This window comes from Bidens hawaiensis, unplaced genomic scaffold, assembly GCF_021521415.1.
Source record: "Bidens hawaiensis isolate Kalapana, Puna unplaced genomic scaffold, B.hawaiensis_p1.1 tig00006693_1, whole genome shotgun sequence".
NCBI classification, from domain to species: Eukaryota; Viridiplantae; Streptophyta; class Magnoliopsida; order Asterales; family Asteraceae; genus Bidens; species Bidens hawaiensis.
In genome coordinates this window covers 701828-722133 of record NW_027491455.1, presented here as the reverse complement: position 1 = coordinate 722133, position 20306 = coordinate 701828, and the positions used below count along the sequence as shown (strand labels likewise).

The 20306-nt window shown below is 36.6% G+C and overlaps 1 pseudogene; it reads left to right on the top strand.

Annotated features, from left to right (window-relative positions):
- Nucleotides 1-13994: 13994 nt before the first annotated feature.
- On the top strand, nt 13995-16083 carry LOC143633355 (protein WEAK CHLOROPLAST MOVEMENT UNDER BLUE LIGHT 1 pseudogene; annotated as a pseudogene).
- Nucleotides 16084-20306: the final 4223 nt, after the last annotated feature.

The window sequence follows — 20306 nt, the reverse complement described above, 5'->3', positions numbered from 1 at the left end:
TTGTAATATATCATAAACAAAAAAAAAAAAAAAGAAAAACCCTAGCTGCTGCTGTTTGTGGTCGGCCAAGTCCAGCCACCCCCTCCCTTCCTTGTTTCAACTTTTTGATCGATTCCAAGCTCCTAGAAGTAGTTCAAGGTATGTACTACAAACCCCAATACTCTTTTTGTTCACCCCTAATCGTTTTGATGCTCAATTTTGCCGAAACTTTTCGTTGGACAGATTTTCATCCATGGTGTAATTGACCCACTTCCCGTGGATAAAAATTAGAGTTTCTGGTGTAGAAATATCCCCAGGTATGGCATTTACATCATATTAAAATTTCGTGATCATTGGAGGTGTTTAGGTCGGTCAATCAATTTTAGTTCGAAAACTAGGGTTTATCGGGTGTAGATTTGCAAATTGTTGAGTTTGATGCGTTAATTGATCGGGTGATCAACCGAATCAGTTTGTACAACCCTAGGGGGGTTTAAGGGCTGTGGAAAAATTAATTTTTAGATGCTCGGGGCTGTTGTGGTTAGTGCCTCGTCAATCGAGTCGGCGGTGCGCGAATTTTCGTTTAAATGTTAAAGTAAGAGTTGTAAAAAGGAACCGTCAACCCTATCAAATCGGGTGACATAATCTTGATGAATGAAAAGATTTAAAATGGAATTTGGTCCATTTGGGGCTGATTCATTTAACAAATGGTTTTAAGGTTTATTTCACACGCATTCGACCCGATTTGATTACCGTTAGGCCTTGGGCCAAGTTTTTGGGCCTTGGGCCAAAGTGTTGGGCTTGAACGGCCCATTAGGCAAGAGTGTTCTTACGGTCTGGTTTAGTAACGTGTTGTGTATAATTTACAGGCCCTTGCTTGTGATCATGCACTTAGGAATTTCCTAGCTCGTTGCAAGTGTTCGATTGATTTCAAGTGAGTTCATGATGCCCTTTTTACTCTTTTTACTTTTGGGCTAGCATGCACACCTAAGTATTTTCTTACATGATGAAATGTTTTTAAACGAATTTATATAGGCTTGCTAGCATATGGTAGGCCTTGGGATGTTAGATATATATATATATATACATTATTGCTTGGCCTATATCTGGCGATGTTGTAGTCGTTTCGACTACTGATGTTGTGTATGCCTACTTTGTGTTTGCATGCACTGATGTTATGTGTTTGGGTTGTACGTTTGCTCGACCCTGATGTTATACGTGGATGTTATATATATAAATACTGTGATATATATAGAGATGTAATTGAAAGGATGTTTACATATACATTTTGTATATGTATGTATGAGGATGTTTAGTTTCGGTAATGATGATTTGATGGATGCACCCTTTTTCTTTTTTTAAAACTTTTGGTAAGACTATCATAACTATTATTTACTGATATTATTTACTTAAAACTTGAACTCACTCAGCTCAAGCTGACTTTGTGTGCATGTTAGTGTGAGTTTCAGGTTAGGAAGAGGATGTCTTATAGCTTGGACGTGCACGAAGCTACTTGGACGGTGAAGGGCATACGGGAAATTGAAGTTTTACCATTAAACATTTATTTTTAAAAGTTTTTATTTAAAGATAACTATGTTGATTTTGGGCAAAATTCCTGGGTTTTGGGAACTTATTTTATTATTTATGTTTTCCGCTGAATTATACTCTGAATTGCTTATTTTAATGAAATGAATCATTTTTAAGTTTAAATATTTTCACAAGTGTTTTCAATGATTACCAACTGTAGGGTTCCCGGGGTTCGGGGGCTTACAACGACACATCTCATGTGCCACTACTGGACATCGAGGTGGACGAACAGTTGAACTATGTCGAGCAGCCCATTGAGATAGTCGATCGCAAGGAGAAGCAGCTTCGTCGTAAGGTTATTCCCTTGGTGAAAGTGATATGGAAGCACCGTAAGGGATCGGATGCCACTTGGGAGGTCAAAGAAGAGATGCGCAAGTTTTACCCGCATTTGTTTAGTAATAATAGTTAGGTTTCGGGGACGAAACCTCTTTTAAGGAGGGTAGACTTGTAACATCCAACTTTGCTAAATTATAAATAACAGAAAGTTCTATGATTAACTGTGTGTCGTTAACTAATTGGGTGTGTTGATGTTTGGATAACAAATGGTAGAAGTGTGAGTTGGTTGTGGGGCCCATAGTCCCCTATATAAACCCAACCCCTCCTTCCTTTCACCACTTTCTTCCCTTCCACTACACACACACACTCAAGAACACACACATTTTCTCTCAAGACCGGAATCCGATTCCGGGCTAAAGCAAGGAAGATCTTGGTGTTCGAGTATCTCAAACATCAAGAAAACGTCCAGATCTTCGGGGTTGTCCAAATCTGAACCGAACCCGGAGCTAAAAAAGGTAAGCTTCGGCCAAAGGGTTAAGTTTTACGATTAGAATCGACATGCAAACCGATGTAATGATAGATCGGGTTGTGAAATGTAAGAAAAACATGAACTTGGTGAGTTTTAGCCTCACGGGTGTATTATAGAACAAAAAAAGGTGATGTCTGGACTATGAGAAACACGGGTATACAAAGTTGGTATAACCCAAAACCCATAAAAAGAGTAGAATCGGGTCCTAAGGAGGAAACAAGGAGAAAAATGGCTTTAAAATGGTAAAAACGATGAAAGGCAGGAATTTCGCATCGCACAGCCATACGAAGTGAAATCAATAATTTCGCATCCCACAGTCATGCGAAGCGAAAAAGTCATGCAAAGCGAAATTCCATTCGAAGCGAAAAAGTCATGCGAAGCGAAATTCCATGCGAAATTTCATGAAATTCATTTTCTGATGCATTTTTTTTCTTCCAACTCAACCCTAGCCAGGGGCTCTGCCCCTTGGACCCTGCTAGGGGCTGCCGCCCCCAGACCCCGCTACTAGGGGCACTGCCCCTGGACCCACGTTAGTTGAGGGTTTCACTAACTTAGATGTAGGAAGTAGTAGTATTGGATAATTGACACGCGTAATATGTTGTACAGTTAGTCGTGCGCAACTAAGGAAAGGCATTACCATTAACAGCGAGAGAAACCGACTCCAGGTGAGTTCTAACCCCCTTTATCTGTTATGTTTTCGGGGCTGTGTGCATACTCCTATGTGGTGGATAATACACTTACTTGATTAGTAAAGTGAATGATACGTGTATGATGGTGTATTGAATGTATTGTTACATAATGATTGTATGAACGAGTAAGTATATATATATTTATAACTAGAGGATAGGTAAAGTATGCACGTGTGATAAAGGTATGGTTATTCGAGACAGAAGGGACCAGACCCTCATAATATCTGAGATGATAGGGACCAGACCCTCATAATATCTGTGATGTTATGGACCAGACCCTTATAGTATCTGTAATGTTTAAGATAGAATAGCTTATGGTATACCATAGGGTTTTATGAAAGGAAGTATTTAAGAACGTGTGCATGTACCTAAAGTATGTATGAAAGAAGTAATAGTAAATAAGGTATGAATACGTATCTCCGGACACGTATGAGTATAGTATGAATGTTATGTATGTTAATTGAATAACTAGAACTCACTCAGCATAGATGACTTTTAGTATGCACGCTGGCAAATAGGTTGAGGCAGCTGGCTTGAGAAGGACACATGGCATGAACGGAAGAGACTGGCATCTACGAAGAAGTGTCATGAATGTTTTAATTAATGTTTATGGAAAGACAATTTGTATGTTAAGACAAAAATGAATGTTTTATAATGTGATGTTTGAAGTTTTAAATTATTCCGCGAAAGTTTTAATTAACTTTGATTTTAGAACTGTGTTTATGAGTAAATCCAACACCAAAGTAGGGTTACCAAGAACGGGGCCCTTCATTAACTATCTTGTGTCAACTACAGACTGTCTAACCGGTTAAACCATAGGCATCCACGATCGCTAACACACGGCACTGGTTATCAAAGGGTCCCTACCAGTGCGACTCAACTAAGGGAAACGTACGCTTTCTCGCAATTAACTGGTCAAAACAATCCTACGAGCAATTATTATAGCAACCAACAAACTAATCGGTCTAATCGACAAAAACCTAAACCGACTAAATGCACGAACAAACTAAACATCAATACTCATAGATTAACATCAAAATAATTATAACTAGTTGTTCTGGTACATGAGAAATAAACTGAAAGATTACAAACTATACATCCCGGGTATGACTTGGTTTAGCAGCTTCTCGGCATCTCTCAGTCATCGATTATGATGTTATGGAACATATATAAGGCCTTGAGATGATTGGAGGTGATGGTTGGCTGCTCTCCTTCTCAAAAACTGCTCTGGAAACTCAATGATAGCGTTTCGGGTCGGAAAAACGTGATATAAAAACAAACCCTAACTTTACCGACTGTGGGGACCATCGCGTAGCGCTATGGTCTCCTCCCCTGGTCCATCGTGCTTCCCGACTGTAGGGACCATCGCGTAGCGCTATGGTCTCCTCCCCTGGTCCATCGCGTAGCGCGATGGACCAAAAGTCAAGGCCCATTAAAAAATAATAAGGGCATTGCGTAGCGCGATGCCCTGCCTTCCACACCCATCGCGTAGCGCGATGGGTGAATTCACTCAACAGATTAGTTTTGTGTCTCGATTTGAGTGTTGGACATCCCGGGTCTTTTATCCCGTGCTCGTACAGGTCCAAATTAAGCGCGCTAAGTACCTGTGACCAGAAACACAAAAAACACGTATGAAGTACCAAAGTTTCTAAAACTAAACGAATAAAACAACTAAGTTAACGAGCTACAATATGTATAAATAAACCGAACATCAATAGTTGCAGGGCAGCATAGGATTCATAATAATAATAATAATAATAATAATAATAATATAATAATAATAATATTTAGAGTAATAAAATATAATAAAAATAATAATAATAATAATAATAAATAGACAACAGTAACATCATGTTACAATAATAATAATAACAATAATACAGATGACATCCAGATACTAGTGGTGGATTGGTTAAGGTATGGTTGTGGGTATGAGAGGTTGTAGGTTCAAATCCCACCTCCAACAATCTATTTTTGAAAATGCGATTGGGCTTGTAGAATGGAATGCAATTTGGGCCATGCAATTGGATTTGGGCCTTACAAGTGGATTTTGGCCATGCGATTGGATTTGGAAGTGCGACTGAAATGGGCCATGCGACTGAAATAGGCCATACGATTGGACTGGACTGGCAATCTGATTTGGATCCATGCAGTCCGATTGGGTCCATACGATCCGATTTGGGTCCATGAGATCCGTTGGATCCAGATGCTATTATGACCTGTTGGACCCAATCTGGCCAAGCCCAAGAGCTAAGTAGGCCTATTCCCTAGTTAATCCGAGATGAACCAACAAAATAAACCAAACTAACCAACCTCGTCACCTCTGTATGTCCTGATACTTTTTAAAGATAAATTATCCGGTAACAAAAAGAAATATATATATATATATATATATATATATATATATATATATATATATATATATATATATATAATATTAATGGTAAGGAACATATTTATAATAAAGGAGAGGAATATATGTAATAACAATTAAAGAGTATGAACGTGAAATAAAGACCGTCGTTAATCAAAGTAACCCTGTTAGATTCATTAACCCAAACAAACGAGCCCAGCTTATCAAGTATGCTAGATAACTAAACTACAAATTTAGTTAGTTCTATTGGTTAGTTATACGATTAATTAATGAATACGTATGTTAAACAATTAGCCGTGCACAACTAAGGAAGGGGATTACTATTAACTCTGAAAATAACAAGATCCAAGTGAGTTTCTAGCCCCTTTTCTTTGTTATGTTTTTCAGGGCTATGTGCATACTCTATGTGATAGGTTAATACACTATTATATTTAGTAAGTGTATGATATGTGAATGTGTATGTGTATGTGTATGTATAGACGTATATTATTATATGTATATATATATGACAGAAGGAATTTATGGATGTATAGTTGTATGGTTGTATGGTTATCCGTAAATAAAGGACCAGACCCTAAAAATATCTGAGATAGAAGGGACCAGACCCTAATGATATATGAGTTGGAAGGGACTAGACCCTAATAGTATCTGAGATAGAAGGGACCAGACCCTAATAATATCTAAGATGGTAGAGATAGTTACGTATATAGTATGAAAGAATGTATGTATGTATGTGTAAAGTATCTGAGCCCGGCCACCCCGGTTTATGAATTTTTTTTAATACGAATTGAATCCAGCCACCTTAGCATTTTTGTCCAAACTTCGACACAACTTACTTGACCGTTTATAACCTAAATCATTGACTCTAAATAAGCATAACAACCATAATTGGCTACCAATGACTCTAATTGATCATTACTCACTATAAATAACCATAGTTAACTCTAATTAACCCGTAATATTCTTAAATGATTCATCATTAACCATGAATGACCCTAATTAACCATTATTGATCATTAATAGCTCATATTAGCTATTAGTGGTCATAATGATCATTAATGACTTTAGTAGACCATCAATGATCCTAATTAATCACCAAAGCTTAGACGGAATTAACCAATGACTCTAATTGGTCAATAGTGATCCAAATTAAACCATTATTGACAATCAATGTGTCTATTTTGCAATCATTAACTCTGAACTATTACTATAGTCGATAATGGTTGAATTTACTATGATATGAAAAATAATGGGCATAACACTTTAGTCATTTCCTATACAAAAGGCATCTGAGACTGACAATATGTTCCCAACTCCCTATTAATGTGCCTTGCAAAAATTATTAGGATCATTTTTCAATTTTTAATATATTCCCTATGTATGACATACTGATCAAGATTAGTCACCCTTATATTTAAACTGTTTTTCATTAGAAAGGGAAACATATTTTGGGACTGAAATTTCGTAGACAATAAATTTCCCTCTTAAACCTTATATGCAAATACATATTAGTGGCTAAGTTTAAGTCGTAAATAAGATGCCAAAATATTAGTGACTGATTATCAATTACTAACATGAGTTACATAAAAATCATTTCCTAGTATTATCAAAACATCAACAAGTGATAAAGCGGGTCCCCGATATTACGTTTTAAAACTGATGCATCAGTTCCTTATATTTTCGTCAGTAATGAGTTCACGATAAAGGTATGGGAGACTAAAAATAATTATTTAGTAATTTTCTATAAAAAAAGGTATTTGAGACTGGCTATCAGTCCCAATTGCCTCGAAACGTTAAAATACGCGTCGATTATCCTAGACTAAATATCATACCATAGTCACTTTATCTTCAAAACTATTTGGAGACTGAGTATCAATTTTGAATAAGGTCACTCACAACGTTTTTGAAACTAGTTTTCAGTCTTGCATACTTTCCTGGCAAGAAATTGCACCAATAGTTTTGGGGGCTAAAAATCAATCCTTATCCTTTTCATACACAAAGTGCTCTCAATGGTTCGATGCATTTTGAGAATATTAAGAACTAGTTTTATTAACACTATGGAAATCAAATAATATTCAGTTCATTAATTTATTTAAATTCAAAATACTGAGAATATTCTAAAGGATTATTCTAGTCAAGGGTTGTTATAGTTTCCAACTTTATCCCTTTAATTTAGCATGTAGTTATGTATTTTTTGCTATATGTATCCTTGTACCATCTATTCAATTGTGTGAATTAATATACAAAAAGTTCACTTCATATGGTAATCAGAGCCTACAAACTCTTAAGAGTACAACGATCCACATCTTAGTTTCTTTTTCAAGCTCTCCATCACATCCATCAATGGCTTCTTCCACTACAATCCTCATTACCGTCACCGCCTCCACCTACTTTACTGTCAAACTAACCCGTCAAAACTACTATATTTGGAGACGCCATGTGTAGTCCACCCTAATCAGCTTAGGCTTGGACGACTTTTTTAATAGCGCCCTCCCGGCTCCGGTAAAAACCACCAAGGACAATTCGACCATCAAAACCAATCCAGACTATACAACCCCGTTTCGTCAAGATCAGGTTATCTTTAGCACCTTCCTCGACTCATGTTTTGATGAAATCCAGCCAGTCATCGCTTCTACCTCCACTGCTGCCGAGGCTTGGGAGCGCCTAACAGCTAGCTTTGCAAGCAAGTCACGCTCCAGAATCATCTCTTTAAAGTCCAAACTCGCAAAGAACCCCAAAGGGACTCGGACCGTCTCCGAATTCTTGAATGAGATGCGGTCCATTGCTAATAAATTAGCTCTTGTTCAAAGCCCGATTCATGAAAAAAATCTATTGGCTCATATTCTCAACCAACTTGGTGAAGAATACAACACCATCACTGCTGCTCTTAAGGTACGAGAACAACCAATCTCCTATCCAGAGCTCTTTGACAAACTCGTGGACTTTGAAGATCTCTAAAAGAAGTTGTCCGGTACCGCTCGTCTTGCCACCGCAAATGCAACCCAGCGTCAGCAAGGTCGATCTTCATTTAGATATGAGTCACAAAATCGCAACAACCAGAACCAATCCCAAAAGCCCTATCGGTCTAACCGAAACATGTCTGCTTCATCTGGCACTCGCGCCAACCAGTTTTGCAATTTCTGCAATATTCCTGGTCAGGACACGCGTGACTGCCGAAAGCTCGTTAAGTTCTTGCAAGAATCAAATCTCCTTTCACAATAACTCCTCTACTCCCGTTGCTAACGCCACTACCGCTGCTCCAACACTTCAAAGGTGGATGATGGACAGTGGCGCCTCTCACCACCTCACCTCATGTCCCGCCACCCTCACATTGTTTCTGAATACGATGGTCCTGATGAAATCGTTTTGGGAAATTGTACGGGTCTTTATATATCACACCACACAATTCGTTTGTTGCAACTAAACCATTACAACTTCTTTATTCCGATGTATGGGGACCGGTTCAACAATCTATTGAGGGTTTTAAATATTATGTTGTATTTGTGGATTACTATTCAAAATACGTGTGGCTTTATCCTCTTAAATACAAATCCGATGTGTCAAAAATCTTTACACAATTCAAGCTACTCGGGGAGAAGTTTTTTCAAACACCCATTATATCTATCTTCACCGATAATGGTGGTGAATACATTGGGCCCCTCCCTTTTCTTCAATCAATGGGAATTTCCCACTATACCACTCCGGCTCATACCCCCGAACAAAACACGATTGCCGAGCGCCACCATCGGCACATTGTCAAAACCGGTCTTACCCTACTACACACTGTCGGCTTACCACTTAATTTTTGGTCTCATGCGTTCCAAACGGCAGTCTATCTTATAAACCGTCTACCTACACCAATTCTTAATTCCAAAACACCTTACCAAATGCTATATCGTACTTCCTCGAACTACAAAAAAATAAAAACTTTTATGTGCTTGTGTTACCCATGGCTTAAACCTTATGTCACGTCTAAACTATAACCTCACTCCAAGCCATGCATTTTTTTAGGCTACTCCACCTCCAAATCCGCTTATAAATGTCTTGACCCTCAAACACATAGACTTTACCACTCTAGACATGTTACCTTTGTTGAAGATCAATTCCCATCCAAACAGAAATTGTCCACTGTATCACCGCTTCCAAAAGTTGATGATTTTCTAACACATGCTCATGTCTCACAACTTCCCACCCAATCCTTACCTACTCATGCATCACCTTCACCTACTCATGCAACTTCACCTTCCATGTCACCATCCCATGTAATCTCTTATTCCCACTCTCATCTTTCAATATCTTTAGATTCACCCACCCACTCTACCACTCAAGAACTTTCCACACCCTACTCCACTCATTCAATCCAAAATGCATCCCCAGTATCATCCTCTACCAACCCTGACCTCACCACTCCTTCCTCTAGCTCATCCACTGCTTCCATACATTCACAAACTCCAACTCCATCTCATGCTCAAACTTCAACCTTACCACCTAGACATCGAAAACTAAACTCTAAATATTACAATTCCCATTTTGTTAATTCAACCACGGTTTATCCTATCCCACATGCTCTTGAACCAAACACCTATCTTCAAGCATCTAAAGACCCACTATGGCGCAAAGCTATGGATGACGAGTATAATGCTCTGCTTCAAAATCAAATGTGGGAATTTGTTGAACCAAACTCACGTCAACCCATTGGAGGCAAGTGGATTTTCCGCATCAAACGCAATCCCGATGGCACTATCGCCAAATACAAAGCACGACTCGTTGCAAAAGGCTTTCTACAAGAATATAGCAAGGACTATTTCGACACATTCAGTCCGGTCACCAAACCAGTTACTATACGTACAGTCCTTTCTATTGTCTTGTCTCGAGGTTGGTCTCTATGTCAACTCGAAGTTAATAATGCGTTCTAGCATGGTACTTTACAAGAGGAGGTCTACATAATGCAACCTCCTGGTTATGTTCATCCACAACTTCCCACTCATGTGTATAAACTAAAAAGATCCCTTTATGGTCTTAAACAGGCACCGCGAGCTTGGTATATGACGCTAACATCCTTTTTAGTTGAATCCAATTTCACCAAGTCCTTTGAAAATGCCTTATTATTTATACACAAACGAGATGGCACCACTTGCTACTTCATGGTTTACGTAGATGACATAATTTTAACAGGTAACAACCAGGAGTTTATTGATCAATTTGTTTACAGTCTTGCTTCACAGTTCTCGGTTAAATATTTGGGTTATCCTACTCATTTTCTTGGAGTGTAAATAATACCAACCAAAAATGGTTTATTTCTATCCCAAGGTATATACGTGACTTATTGACAACACATCACATGGATGGGGCTAAACCAGTTCTTACTCCTCTTTGCTCCTCACAAGTTCTAACTCTTGATGATGGGTCACCAAAAGTTTATCCTACTCTTTATCATAAACTTGTGGGTTCGCTTCAATATCTTGCTTTCACAAGACCGGATATCTCTTTTGCTGTTAACCGACTCTCACAGTTCATGCTTCAACCATCTCAAACTCATTGGCAATCTCTTAAACGATTACTTCGTTATCTCAAAGGTACCGTTTATCATGGGTTGTTCCTGAATAAGAAATCCCCCTAGAGCTTACTGCGTTTTCTGATTCTGATTGGGGGGCATCTTCACGGCTGGTCGGTCGACCACAGATTACATCTTCTATCTTGGTAATAATATTATCTCGTGGAAATCTGCTCGACAAAAATCTGTCTTCCGATCATCAATTGAAGCGGAATATAAAGCTCTTGCAAATGCGGCTGCCGAATTAGCCTGGGTTGAAAACTTACACAAAGAACTTAATATTTCCACGTCCGCTGTTCCTAGGCTCTACTGTGACAATACAGGTGCGACATACTTGTGTGCAAATCCAGTCTATCACTTGCGCATGAAACATGTTGCTTTGGATTACCACTTTGTTCGAGAAAAATTCACATACGGAACTCTAACATAAACTCAATGGATCAACTGGCAGATGCACTTACGAAGCCGCTGTTTCGAGCTCCCTTTTGAAACTACGGTCCAAGATTGGAGTGATGGATCCTCCATCTTGCGGGGAGCGTATTAACACTATGGAAATCAAATAATATTCGGTTCATTAATATATTTAAATTCAAAATAGTGAGAATATTCTAGAGGATTATTCTAGTCAAGGGTTGTTATAGTTTCCAACTTTATCCCTTTAATTTAGCCTGTAATTGTAATTGTGTATTCGTTGCTATATGTATCCATCCTTGTACCATGTATTCAATTGTGTGAATTAATATACAAAAACTTCACTTCATAATATATTCACTCTTTAAAATTTTTAATAAGTACCAATCACATTAACTCTTTGTAAGATAGAAACTATTGTTCTTACCTGGTTTTGATGTATTTGGAAAGCTGGTAACGAGCTAATTAAATTGATGGAAGAGGTAAAAGTTTTGGGTTTCTGGTGGATTAATAACCGGGCGGGCTTTTGTGCTTTGACTTGTGAAGAATAGCACGCTTGAACTAAATATTAGCGACAATATTACATAATCTATAATATATATAAATGAAATCCCTAAAATCCTATGTGTCGCGATGTGGTCGCTCCCCCCTTTTATGAAAGCCACCAGATTGCTTGATTTTTAAATAGAAACCTCTTATTGATTTAACCCAAATTCATAGGTACAGGTCTTACCAAAACCAGATAGCTCTTAAACGGGTTATAACATCTCATTAAATTAAAAATTAATCTTACCAACTATTTGATATGAAAATCCTATAAATGGGGATATACTAAAATTTAATATCCAATTTAAAAAGAAAAATATATTATTTATAATTAATAAACAATTTTATAGTATAAAAACATAAGCGGGTCATGAGTCACCAAATCCAGATAGCTTTTAAACGAGTTATAACATATCATTTATTTATGAAACCCTTTCATCATCAACGCCAACGTATATTATTAACTTTTTACAATAAAGAAAATTAAAATCCAAAAAATAAATATTAAAAAACAAAAAATGTAAAATAACCATTCTCTCAAGCCATCAGATTGCTTTATTTGTAAATGAAGATTTCTCACGCATTTGACCCGAATTCACGGGTAAAGGTCTCACCCTATGCAGTTAATATCGGTGATATATCGCCGATATATCGGTTATCGGACCTCTACTATAATATCGGTGCAAAATATCGGTCATAATATCAGTCCCGATATTATCGAAGATAATGACCGATATATCGCCTATAAGTGGTACTTGGCGACTAGATATCGGCCACATAGGGATTTACGACAGCAAATTCCGACATCGGCGCCACAAAATCTGCCGGAAACGATGAAGAAAGTTGGCGCCGGAATGGATGAAGAAGATAGAGAGCGGCTGCAGTTTCCTAGAACCTGATTTTTAAGTTTTAGGTTAAATAAGTTTGGTATTTGACATTTAGCCCCTCCCTCTTTCTCTATTTTACGTAAAAGATCTAAAATTAGTTTGCGTATTATAACAATTAGCCCCTCTATCTTCACTAGTTTACATCTTGGCCATCAAACTTATAAATTTAACATAAAAGTATAAAATTAACATTATATGCTTATAAAAATTTTATATATATATATATATATATATATATATATATATATATATATATATATATATAATTATGCATGATATTAAAATTACCGATATCTCATGTATCGGTCCTCGACCGATAACCGATATTTTTCCGCATTAACTGCATAGGTCTCACCAAACCCAGATAGCTCTTAAACGGAAAACATCTCATCATATTAAAAATTAATCTCATAAAAATTTGATATGAAAATCCTATAAAATAGGGATATACTAAAAATTAATATCCTATTTTATTTAAAAAATATATATATTATTTATAATTAAGAAACAATTTTATAATAAAGAAAATAAACGGATAATGAGTATCACCAAACCCAGATAGCTTTTAAACCGGATTATAGCATATCATTTATTTGTGAAACTATTTTATCATCAAACCTTAAGTATATAAATTATTAACTTTCTTACAATAAATAAAATTAAAATCCAAATATATATATATAAATATTAAAAACGAATAATGTAAAACAACCTCATAATACGGAAAAATCTAGTAAATATATATCCTTTGAACTAAAAATAGAGAAAACCCAACAAACTTGGAAAAACATCACGCTTTCCAGATCAAATTGTGGTTATTCTTTCTGTTGCCATAACTATTTCCTTCAATTTTTCTCTTTGCTTTCATTATCAATTGATGGTCATTTTTCGTTTTCATTTAGTTTTCGGTTCTTAGTAATTTACGAAGCGATAATCATTGGTTTATTCGATTTGATCAAATTATCGTTGGCAATATACGGACACAGATTTAATAATTAGACTTTGGATTTTATTCCGGTTATTTCCCGGTATGCATTTAATTTGCTTATAATATGCGGGTTACGACGTATTATCTATCTTATTGTATTTTGTATGAATGATGCTTAAGATCATGATCTTGATTGTGTAACTTAAAGTATAGGCGCTTGTTTAGAACCATTGTGGAATGGATAATGGTGAAGGATCGGGTAATCGGGTCAGGAATGGAGAAATAGAACCTCAAAGAGAAGATGGTTCTACGGGTCAAGACCATGTTCAAGAAGGTGGTCCAAATCGACGTATTCAAGAAGACGATTTTGCGGCTCAACATGATGGTCATTCGGCACAAGATCTTGGTCATGCGGAAAAAAGGCTTGACAAGTCCGAGAGTAGACTAGGAGATGTTGATACGACGGCACCCTTTGATTCGGTTAAAGATGCCGTTTCCATGTTCAGCGAAATTGTGGACTGGAAAGAACATAAAGTTCAGATTGCGGAGGTATAATCTGAGTTATTATAAGTTTACTCGATATTATATTATTATGTCTTTTATCTCGTTCATGATATGCAGAGGCGCAAGCGAGCAGCACAAGAACTACGAAAAGCACAAGAAGAGCTCCCGTCATTAAAGAAAAAGTCCAAAGCCGCCGAAGAATCTAAGGAACAAGTCTTAAAAGAACTCGAGAGTGCAAAGAGGTGTATGGGGGATTTGAAACTGCATCTGGAGCTAGCCCAGACCGAACAGAGTCAAGTAAAACAAGACGCCGAACTCACAATACTAAGAGTGGATGAATTACAGCAAGGTATTGCAGATGAATCTAGTGTGGCTGCCAAGGCACAATTAGAAGTTGCACAGGCTCGACATCAAGCTGCGATTTCTGAACTCAAAGCGGTTAAACTCAAGCTCGAAAACCTTGAAAAAGATTATAGTTTACTTGTACCAGATAGAGATTTAGCTATAAAGGATGCTGAAGAGGCTGAGTCTAGTTCTACAGAAACTGAGATAAATGTTGAAGATCTGACTGTTAAACGGATAACCACGAAAGAGGCGTTAGAGTCGGCCCACGGTGCTTATTTGGAGGCTGAAGAACACCGGACCAAAGTAGCTACGGAGTATGAACAAGAACTGGAGCATTTAGAAGAAGAATTGGAAAAGATCAGCCAACTGGACGCTGCTCCGGTGTTGCTTCACCATTTGGAAGCGGAACTCGCGTCTTACATGGAAGAAACTCACAAAGGTACACAAACAGCGGTCGATTCAGCGAAAACCGACCTTGAAGAAGTGAAGAATAATATCGAAAACGCGATAAGCGAAGTGAATAATATGAAACTAAATGTTAATTCGTTAACCTTGGAGTTAGAACAAGAGAAAGCAGCACTTGTGGCGGTAAAACAGAATGGTGGGACGGAGGCTGTTGTAATGGCGGCTCTCAAAGCCGAATTGATGAGAACGGTTTCCGAAATTACAATAAATGAAATGAAAGAAAAGATGCCGAAACAAGTAGACAACGCAGCCGAAGAAGCGGATCAAGCTAAATCGCGTGCACGAAAAGCACGCGAAGAGTTGAAGAAAACCAAAAAAGCAGCAAGACAAGCTAAAAAAAGAGAAGGCCGAGTGATGGGTAAACTAAATGCTGCGGTAAGGGAGGTCGAGGCAGCTCGCGCATCAGAAAGGTACAGAATAACGAAAACCCCAATAAGACATTTATATTATTAATCAACTATATAAAATATATACAGTTATTCAGTAAAGATAATTACAAACAAAACCTAACTAACCAATAAACCATAACTAATATGTTCTCTCTGGTGAAAGGTTTGCTCATGGAGCGATTAGCGCGGTTGAGGAAAGCGAGTCGGCCAGAAGCAACGAAAGTGAACCCGAGGCGGGAATCACTCTTTCTGTGGACAAATACCATGAGCTAACCCGGAAAGCTAAGGAAGCCGAGGATGAAGCTAACGATCGCGTTTCAAAAGCCATTTCTCAAATTGATTTAGTGAAGGAGTCAGAACTGGAAACTATGAAGAAGCTTGAACAAGTGAAGCGTGATAATGTTTTGAAAAAGGAAGAGCTCTCTGCTACGGTTCAAAAGGCGGAGAGGGCGAAAGAAGGGAAGTTGGTGGTGGAGCGGGAGCTTAGAACATGGAGGTCGGAATTCGAGCAAAGATGGAAGGCTGGAGCGGCTCAGAAGAAAAACAAACGATCGTTGATACCGAGAATTTGTTTGTTTTTGTGCAGGAAGAAAGGGAGACATTCAAACAAGAATAATACGTGAATAAGAATGATGTTGAGCTAGGGTTTTCGTTTCAATCATGTACAAAAACCAGTACCTAATTCCCCCCTGAAACATCAAGTAACAAAAAAAAAACAAAAAACAAAACAAAACAAAACAAAAACAAAAACAAACAAACCACCGGACAAATAACGAAATCATCGACTTCAACACGGAATGTGTCACGACTATCCATATTATCTACAACTTATGTATGCATCATCATCACCATCACATGCTAGTGTCTTGTGAAGTCGAGTGATACTTTCTATTACGAAGATGATTAATTCGTTTATAGGATTTTGTATCAACATCATACTAGCTAGCGGCTTCTAGTGCGTCTAGCACATGTTAATAATCTCATGTTACATATGGTCAAAAAATTCTAGTGAAGCCGTCTTTAACTCTTATCGCCTATCTAACTCCTATGACCAATCGTAACTCCACTGAAAGAAACCTTAAAGATGCATTAGATATAAGGTCTTCAGTGATTTCTGTTATAGGAGAAGTGCCGAAAGGAAGCAGCAACCTGATAAAAGAAAAAAAAAAAGAATGACCCGTGTGCATGACAATGCGATCTTACAAACTAGAGGTGGCAATACAGATCCATTATTACTTATAAATGAGTCAGTTTGGGTTATGTTTTGTTTCATTAGATCAAATGGGTTGAAAAATAATTTTTAGCTACGAATGAAACAAGTCCACCGGGTTGAAAATCACAGATAGTGTTATCAATGCGTACCCTTTAAATTCTTTTATTCAAAAAAGTTTACTATTATTAAGAAATTATAGTTTGCAAAGTGCAATTATAAACTATCTATGTAGAAGATTTGAACGAAAGTGTTTCAAGTCAACCTAACCTGACTGGCCTAGGAACCAAATGGGTTGGTTTGGGTCAATTTGGATTACTTTTTAAATTGAGATGGGTCAGGATGGATAAAAGAATTTTGTAAGTAGGTCAAGATGGGTTGGGAAAATGTTAGTGACTTTTGGTTATAGGTTAGAATGAGTTTCTTTATGGGTTAGAATTTGGGGTGTTTTTCGGGTTTGTTATTCGGGTTTCGGGTTTTTTGGGTCGGGTTCTTCGGGTTTCAAAGTTTTAAATCTTGACCCGAAACCCAACCCAAATCTCTCACGGGTTCGGGTAATTTGGGTTCGGGTTTTTTCGGGTTGGGTTAATCGGGTTTCGAGTATCCTAAAAAACAAACAAACAAAAGAAAAAAAAAACACAAAAACAAAAAAAATTTAAAAACTACAATGCTATATTAAAACAACATATTCTTTTTTGCCTATAACAAAAATAATCAAATAACAAACTAACATAACTTGATAAAACAATTCAAAAGAAGAGTAAACTAACCCGAGCCTTAATCGTATTCAATCGGGCGTGATTTGGTTGTTCGATTTTGGTTACTATTAGTAATAAACGGAAAACATAAATTAATAATAAACAATCGATCCATAATTGTTATAATGACAACAGTCGATTAGAGCTAGATTATGATAACTTTAGTGGCTAAGAGCTTATTATACATAAAAATATATTTAATTTTAAAACTAAAAGTTTATTCGGGTTTTTCGGGTTGACCTGAAACTTATAAATCAAACCCGAGAACCAACCCAAATTACTTCGGTTCGGGTTCGGGTTAGTCTTTTCTCGGGTCCGGGTTCTTCGGGTCGGGTTAGTTCGGGTTCGGGTGCAGGTTTTTTCGGGTCGGGTTTCGGGTTTCGGGTAAAAGTGACAACCCTAGTTAGAATGGACTAAAGCAAGCTTTATCCAATTTTATTTCAAATAAAACCCACGGAACCGAATAGAAACCGGAATATCGAAACCGAACATATACCAAAACCGACCAAAATGAAAAAAAGCAAAATTGAAGCGAAAAAAAACTGAAAAACCCGAACCTGAACCGAGACAAGACCGAGGGTTTTTTTTTATTGAACGAGAAAGACAATGGAAACATTTTAGTTATTTTACTTTTTGCGTTTTCGATTTATATTTTGAGTTATTATCTTTTTTAGGGGTTTTTGAAACCCATTGTATTTTAACCTTTACTTAGTTAAAGATGGGTTAACTTTACCTATCTTGACCCATACCCATCCTAAACCGAATAAAACCGAGAAATCGAAACCGAACAAAAACCGAAAACATTGAAATCGAATAGATACCGAAACGAGAAAAAAGCATAAATGAACCGAAAAAAAAACCGAATCTGAACCGAGACGAAACCGAGTTTTTTTATTTTTTATGAACGAGGACGACGGGAGAGACATTTTAGTTATTTTAGTTTTTGCGTTTTTTATTTATATTTTGAGTTATTAATTTTTTATTAACTTTTTTGAATATTTTTTTGAGGGGTTTTTGAAACCCTTTGCATTTTAACCTTTACTTGGGTTAAGATGGATTAACTTTGCCCATCTTGGTCCATATCCATCCTAACCCTCTATTTTAAAAATCCATCCTGACCCATACCCATCCTGACCCAAACCCATTCTAACCCATCACCCAGATTCAACCCAACCAACTCATATTGTCACCTCTAGTAGGAAGTAACCACTTTGAGTTTTTGACCCTTTTCCAGCTTTATTAAAAAAATAGTGAATTGCATATTAAGGTTTATATGATATTGCACAAATCGTCCTTAGAGGCTTAGAAATAAAAATCAATTACATGAATCATCCTCTATAAATTTTAGGTTTGTCAACATTTCGTCCTTTACACTAACTAATGTTATATTCTCTGTTAAACTTTTATAAAATGACTAAACTGCCATTAACATAAAACACAAACCAAAAGGAATAAAAATAAATACCCCCTGCCCTTCCCCACACTTTACCCTCCATTATTGGGTTCGGGAAGAAGAAAAAGCATGGCTGCTTGTGTTCTAATAATATTTTATATTAAACAGGTTAATTGGTCATTAAACGGCTGCTTGTGACAAACCATAAGCGTAAGGGACGATTCGTGTGGTTGAAAGACGATTGGTGATATGATATAAAATTAAGGGCGAGAACTATAACAACAATAGGTACTTTCTTAATATTAACTTTCGGTTGTACCTAATCATTGCCTGATTCTGATTCACCATAACTACCCTTCCTCTTCTTGTTACAACATGTGTTCATCGACTGTGTTGCAAAATCTTCCTCAACAAAGTTTTGATCCATCACCTCTACAAAAGTATAACAAAAACATGGAATAAATTTAATATGATGAATATGTCTCATATCATGTAAGGATGTTGCATAGAAGGACATGTGTTACCGCAAATAGTTGATGATAGTTTTGCCCGTGGTGAAGGAGATTCTATAGATCCATGCCTATTCCCGTTTCTAAAATGTTGGATCCATGGATTTCTAGATGAAACATTGTGTCGTTTTACTTCATTGTGTGCCACGTTTTCTCTCTTGAAATCAACCCTTGACCAAAATCCGTGTTGTAAAACCTTAAACTAAAACATACATGATGTTAGAAACATACTTTCTAATTTTGGGAAGTTTTTTAGCGCATTGTTATAACTTATAAGTTCATAGATGAATAAGAGAACCACTTTGAGCAAGTTTTATTAGAAAAACATTTATTCTTCAAAAACACATAAAACCTTCCCAACAAGGAGACCCAAGAACATTGTCGCATCACATCAGCATCACTTTTTTATATTTATTTTTAACTACCAATCTTTTTATTTTGATAAAAAAAATAATTTTTAAAAACATAATAAAAGGTAAACATTGTAATAATAGTAAACCATATAAAATAAATTTTTCTTAAATGTTTAAAGTTACATAATAAATACTATTTAATGTAAGCTTGTACAAAATTTAAAAATGATTATTTAAAATATAGGTGTTTTGCATTAATAAATTTAATTAACATGTGGTATAAACTTGTATTGAGGAAATATGCAATTGTTTTAAGAATTTAGTTTAGATGGAGACACATGCAATTGTTCCAAAATAAAATTTGCTTTTTCATAACTATATATGTTTACACACACATGCAGGGATTAGATCGGGTTCAAATAGGGGTTAGCGTGCGAAAACGTACAAATAACTTGAATAATTATTATTATTATGAGAGTTTTGAATTAGTGTAATAATAATTGTTGTAATTCATTTAATTGCAGTGTAATAAATGAACCGGAGTATTTATTATTTCGCTACCTTAAAGTTGTGTTGTAAGAATAATTGTTTATGTTCAAACATAGTTACTTTAAAGTTGTATC